This window comes from Ovis canadensis, chromosome 1 (genome assembly GCF_042477335.2).
Source record: "Ovis canadensis isolate MfBH-ARS-UI-01 breed Bighorn chromosome 1, ARS-UI_OviCan_v2, whole genome shotgun sequence".
Lineage (NCBI taxonomy): Eukaryota > Metazoa > Chordata > Mammalia > Artiodactyla > Bovidae > Ovis > Ovis canadensis.
In genome coordinates, this window is record NC_091245.1 from 6,841,161 (window position 1) to 6,847,160 (window position 6,000).

Genomic DNA, 6,000 nt, shown 5'->3' on the forward strand with positions numbered 1-6,000 from the left:
TGTGACTTGTTTCTTTCATTTAGGCACACGGGGAGATGTGATGAAGAGCTCTGGGTTCAGGCAGGTACGGGTTTAAATCCCAGCTCGAGTACTTACTGGACAATAAGGCTGGAGGAGCGACTTCAGTTCTGGTAGTTTTCCTGTAAAAGGGAAACCCTCACAGTTTTTGTGAGGATTTTAAAGGCTGCCTGCTGGATCAGGTCCATCACAAACCCTTAGCAAGCAATCCCTGTTTTGTGCTCAGGTGTGTCCGGCTCTGTGATCCCATGGACTGTAGCGTGCCAGGCTTCTCCATCCACGCAATCTCCCAGGTGAGAATATTGGAGTGGGTTGCCGTTTCCTCCTCCAGGGGAATCTTCCTGACCCAGAGATGGCACCCAGGGATCGAACCTGTGTCTCCTGCATTGGCAGGCAGATTCTTTACCACCATGCCATCTGGGAAGCCCAAGGGATCCACATTACAACACCCCAAATCTCAACTTACAAGTCCATATTTGCTTACCAGTGGTTTGGGAAGATATTTTGTACACTTGGCAGATGGGAGGCAGTGATGAACTGTAAAGAATTTCACCCTTCCTAGAATCACATCACACACTCTTGTATCAACATCCTTCCCCCAGACTCTGGTCCTGAATGCATCAGATGCTGTCCAGTAACACACAATGCCCGCAGGGCCCATGGAGAAGCAGGCTCAGGCTTCCTGGAAGACCCTGGTAAGTAGTTGGGTGTTTAGGGGCTTGCTGAATTATTTTTTCTGTCACTCTCTCCCTGGAGGGTGAAGGCAGAATGAGGGGCTTCTATTATGCAAGCAGCGGGGAGGCAGGATCCAGCTTGCAGAAAGCTGAGTGTCAACACTGGACTGCTCCGGGCTCCCCTCCTGGCCCTGAGGTCAGGGTAAAGTCTATTTAGCTGCCCAGTTCCCGGCTGTCAGGCGGTGCCCTCAGGATAAAGCAGTCCCAGTGCTCATCTCCAGGGCCTTAGGAAACACATCTCAGGGGACTGACTCCAATTCTCAGAAGAAAAATTGCAACGTGGCCCAATTCAGGTGTTGAATTTGAAAAGAACCAAGCTAAAGAAAACCCACGTGGCTGGCCCCAACCCCACAAGGCACACACAAGCCTGTTTCCTCAAACAGGGAGCCACGGTGGTTTGCCCCCAGCTGGGGTAAGGTCAGCCAGGGCCCAGTGAAGTGGCTTCTCACCTTGTTCGGGCCAAGGGCTCCCCTAAGAAGCTGAGGGAAGCCAGGTGGCCTCCTGCCTTGCAAGAAGGAAGCGCACACATCCTTCCCACACTTAACTGGCCCGGAAGCCAGGATTTAAACATGGGAGCGGCCTCCCAGGACCCAGGGGCGTCAACCTCGTTCCTATTAGCATATCTTATTATCACACCAGTACCATTAGAATGAGAAAAAAGTCTGTTGAAGCAGCCTGCAGAGAAACAATTCCAGGCCGCTGGGTGACTAGAAATTGAGTTAGCAAACAGCACAGGAGAAAATCCAGGACTCCCCCTTCCTCCTAACTCAGAGAACATTCCGGGCACAACACTAAGAGCCCAGGAGCCTGGAAGGATACTTATCAGCAACTCGTCCAGCCCACTTTCTGGGTCCTTCCGGAAAGCCCCCTGTGTCTGGACTGTGCTCAGCTCCTAGCCCTTGGGCAGAACAAAGTGCTGGTGGGAGTGACAATTAAAAAAAAAAAGAAACTATCAAATGACAAACTGGAACCCTCCAGACCTGCTACACAGAGAGGCGCTTCCGTCACGGCTGCTTTGCCAGGGGAACAAAAGCCAACCTGTGTGGCACCTCAGATGGCTCCGGCTCCAGCTTTTAGTATCTGAAATTAACAAATGATCCGAGTCCCTCCCAATTGCTTTCAAAGGCTCCTTAAAGCATGGTGCCAGAGTCTTGGGACAACAGGAAAAAAAATTAAAGCTCACAGGAGCTTCTCAGGCACCACAGATCTGAGCGGGTCATTGTTCATCTGGTAAACAAGAGTGCCGTAAAACAAATGCCTAGGAAGCCAGGGTTTTCACTGTCTGAGTCCTTCTCCCAGAACTAACTGCTCCCTCTCAGATCAGCGTGGCCTCGGCATCAGGCCTATGAACCCTGGGGCTTTAATGCCAAAGTCCCCTTACACTCTGGGCATCTGCCCATGTGCATAAAGCAGATAGGGGAGACGGATAAGGGGGTTCTGTCTCCTTCCAAGCCTCCCAGGCCCCATTTCCTGAGGGACTCGGCCTGGAAAGCCAGTGCTGAGCAGGGAGCCGGGAACCTTCTCCAGACTCCACTGGACACTCCCGTCTCCTAGTCGGGATGACCAGGTGGGAGGTAGACTGTTTTATTTGATGACGAAAGCAAAGGACACGAATGAAATGCTTCCTAGCCCCTCAAAGTACAGCCGCTGTCGATGCAAGGATGTCGAAATGCTTTGCAAACCACCCATTAATTTTTATGGTGCCCCTGAGAAGCAGATTGAGAATCATTACCTTCATTTTTACAAGGCAAGGAACCCAAACCACAGCCAATCTCCTCTGAGCCAGTGGTCTAGCTGACTGCCGGCTTCTCTCTCCATCTCCGGCCTGCAGAAGGCATGGAAAACACCACCCACTACAAAGAAGACCCCTGGGGCCTGAGAAGGCAGCCAGGACCAGACACCCAAACTTTGGTGCTCAGAGACAATCAGGTTTAAAAGGGGGGAGGGGGAGAGCTTCACAAAGGGATTGCTTTCATTTAGTCAAGAGAGGTTCAACATCTAAACTTACCGATTAGATCAGCAAGCGGGTGCAATATGAATATCAAAGAAGGTAAATACTGAAGCCGGTAGGAACTGTGGGATCAATGATGGTTTCTGTTTTACTGTTTATATTTCTGTGCTTTCCACCCAGAAAATACAGTGTTTCTGTGCTCCGAACAAAAGTTATGTGTGAACTTCTTACTACTAATAAAGCACACAGTACCGATCTAGTTGCACTAACTTGGAAAGAAAACCGCGGATAACATCCTGCCCGGGTTCCCTTTTTGAATCGCATTGACCGGTAAGGCTCCACCGGCCTCTCCGCACGCAGGAAGCCCGGCCGCCGTGCCCCTGGCGGCACCGGGGGCAGCCCAGCACCCCCGGAGAAGGGCCAGAGCGGCCTGGTCCCCTCGCTACCCGGCCGGCCGGGGCTGGGAGCCGCCGGCCTCCAGGGATAGGGTCCTACAGACCACCAATACGCATCGCGGAGCCGGCTTCCCGCGAAACACCGCTTAGCAACGTGCGTCTCCGCCAGTCTTCCCCGCCCGCCCGCCCGCCCGCCGCCGCCGCCGCCGCTGCTGTCACCTCGCGGCTGTGGGTCACCGGACGGCGAAGCCAGAAATCGGGATTCTCATTTCCATCCTAAAATGAGGGGGTCTCGGAAGAAGTAGAAACACGCATTGTCATAAGTTTAACCCCGGACTGAGCGCCCTTCCCTTCGCCCGGGACCCGCGCCAGAGAAAGCCCCGGCGCCTCCAGACCTCGGAGCACCCACGGCCCCCCGAGCCGAGCGCCCCGAGGACGCGAACAGTCGCCGAGGAGGGTCACCTCTCAGGGCCGGCCTCACTAGGACCAGGGAAGGGGGATCTGCCGGGCTCACGCGGGGGCCGTAAGTGCGGCTCGGTTCCTGGAACCCCGAGCCAGGCCAGCCTGCGCCGAGGTGACGGAGTCCCGGGGAAGCACGAGGGGCGCGCAAGGCTTCCCGAAGCCGTCCGGCGCCAGCCGCGCCCGGGCACCCCCGGATCCCCCAACTCGGGCGGCGGGGGATAACGATCGGCACCCGCGAGGCGTGCAAAGCCGCCGAGCCCCAGAAGGCGCCGCGGGAACGCGGCCGGGCACGGGGCTGGAGCCGCCCGCAGGGGCCGGCCCGGGCGCGCAGCCTGCCTACCTGGCTCGCATTGCGTCCCGCGGGCTCCTGCGGTTCTCCCCGCGGTCTGGGAGCGCGCCCGGGCCGGCACCGCGCGCCGATCCGCGGGAACCACCGCGCGGAAGCAGCTAGTTGCCGGGACCGCCGAGAGTGCTGGGAGCTCTCGGCCCCCGCCTGGGAGGGCTGAGGGTGGTCCCCGCTCCGGGGCGGGGCGTGCGAGGCGGGGCGCGGGGCGCGCGAGGCGGAGCGCGGGAGGCGGGGACCAGGGAGCGGGCAGCAGTGGTGGGTCGGGGGTGTCTCCTGGCCCGGGCGGGGTCAAGACGGCGAGGTCTTGAAAAGGGATCGCGGGGGAAGGGTGGTCCTGCGCCGGAGCGAGGCGCCTTGGGCGGTAGGAGACAGAGACTGAGCCGAGCGCCCTGGAGAGACAGTGGTGGGACGACGCCCAGGGCCAGTAGGCGACCGGGTCCTAGCCCGGGCCTCCGGGAGCCAGGGGCGGAGCGCGGGCGGGCAGGGGGCGGGGAGAGCTCGGAGGGGGCGGGGCCCAGAAAGCGGCCAAAAGGCGGGAGCGGGGTGGGAATGAGTGGTGGGCGTGGTCATGGCGGGGGGCGGGGCCTGCCTGGGGCGGTGGAGAGGAGGGCGTGGGGCTGAAAGAAGCAGAGGGCGGAGCCGAGCGGATGTGGCCTGGGGCCTGGGGGAGGGGCGAGCGGCGGGGGCCTGGAGGCGGGGCGGGGCACGGACAGGCAGGGGGCGGGGCAAGCTCGGAGGGGGCGGGGCCTAGAAAGTGGCCAAAAGGCGGAGGGGGATGAGATTGTTTGGTGGGCGTGGTCACGTCGTAGGGCGGGGCCTGCGTTCGGTGGAAAAAGCAGGGGGCGGAGCCGAACCTTTGAGGGGCGGGGCCGAGCTGCTGAGGCCTGGAGGCTGGGGGACTGGCGGGCCGCGGGGGCCGGGAGGCGGGGGCGGGGCCGAGCTGGAGTGCGGTGAGGCCGGGCGGGGGAGCGCTCGCAGGCGAGGGTCTGGCGCCGGGTCTCCCCGGGCCGCGGCGAGGATCCGGCCTCGGCGTCTCCTCCTCTTCCTCCTTTAGGCGGGGGCCCCGGAGCGAGGCCCAGGAGGCCGGGCCCCTCCGGAACCGTGGTGGTTGGTACCGAGCAGATCTAGAGGTGGCGGTCGTCTCGAGACGTTTTGGCCGCGTTCGCAAGCCCCTGGCATCTTCCTCCGCCCACCCCTTCTCTAGGAGCCCCAAGCAGAGACCCCTGGGTGATGTTCTGATCCGCAGACTGGTTGGCATCGGCCAGATCGCGGACATGGGCACATGATTCTCAAAACCTTTCTTACACTCGTCTAGGACCGTAGAGGAAAAGAAAAGCATGGGGGGACCAGCGCAAAGTTTAAAAAGTATGAACAAGAAAAAAAGGCAGTCGCGTGGAAAATTACAAAGAATTTCCTGCTGAGCAGATCGCAAATGGAATACACAGCATCTGGCCGTGTACAAGTTCTCTGGTCGGTACACCGCTGGGTCATCAGTGCCTAGAATATGCCTGGCACGTAGTAGGTACTCAATTAATTCCCAGTGAATGAATGCACCACTTACTGTGTGGCAAGCAGTTTCCATGGACTGGAACATTTAATCTCCCCCAAATCCCACACTTGGCTACCCTCATTAGTCCATTTCACGCCTGAGTACACTGAACCTTGGAGAATTAATTTGACAGCAGGAAACTGGTAGAACCAGAGTTTGACCTGAAGCCACTCAGGAGGTTGGGCTCTAGCCATTTCGAGGACCACTAGTTACCATATTGAAGAACTGGGTGCCCCATGCAATGCAGAAACCAGGAGGAAGAACAGGTCTTCGGGCGGGGGGAAAAGCTAACATTTGTTGTTCCATGCCCAGAAATATTGTGGCTCAGCTGGTAAAGAATCTGCCTGCAGTGAGGGAGACCTGGATTCGATCCCTGGGTTGGGAAGATTCCCCTGGAGAAGGGAAAGGCCTGGAGAATTACATGGACTATACAGTCCATGGGGTCACAAAGAGTTGGACAGACTGAATGACTTTCGCTTTTGCTTGACTTTTGCTTGAGTCATTCCCCCCCCACCTCCCCACCCCCCCCACCCCCCCCCCCCCCC

General features: G+C 58.7%; 1 protein-coding gene across 3 annotated transcripts in view; it reads right to left on the bottom strand.

Moving 5' to 3' along the window:
• SH3BP4 (SH3 domain binding protein 4) overlaps positions 1 to 4,347 on the bottom strand; it is a 99,119-nt gene extending 94,772 nt beyond the window's left edge. The window contains exon 1 of one of the 3 annotated variants that reach the window (XM_069584805.1): positions 3,901 to 4,347. The gene's annotated coding sequence lies outside the window, so the exon portion shown is untranslated. The remainder of the gene's footprint in view (positions 1 to 3,900) is intronic. The other 2 variants (XM_069584814.1, XM_069584823.1) reach the window with 2 other exon arrangements.
• Positions 4,348 to 6,000: the final 1,653 nt, after the last annotated feature.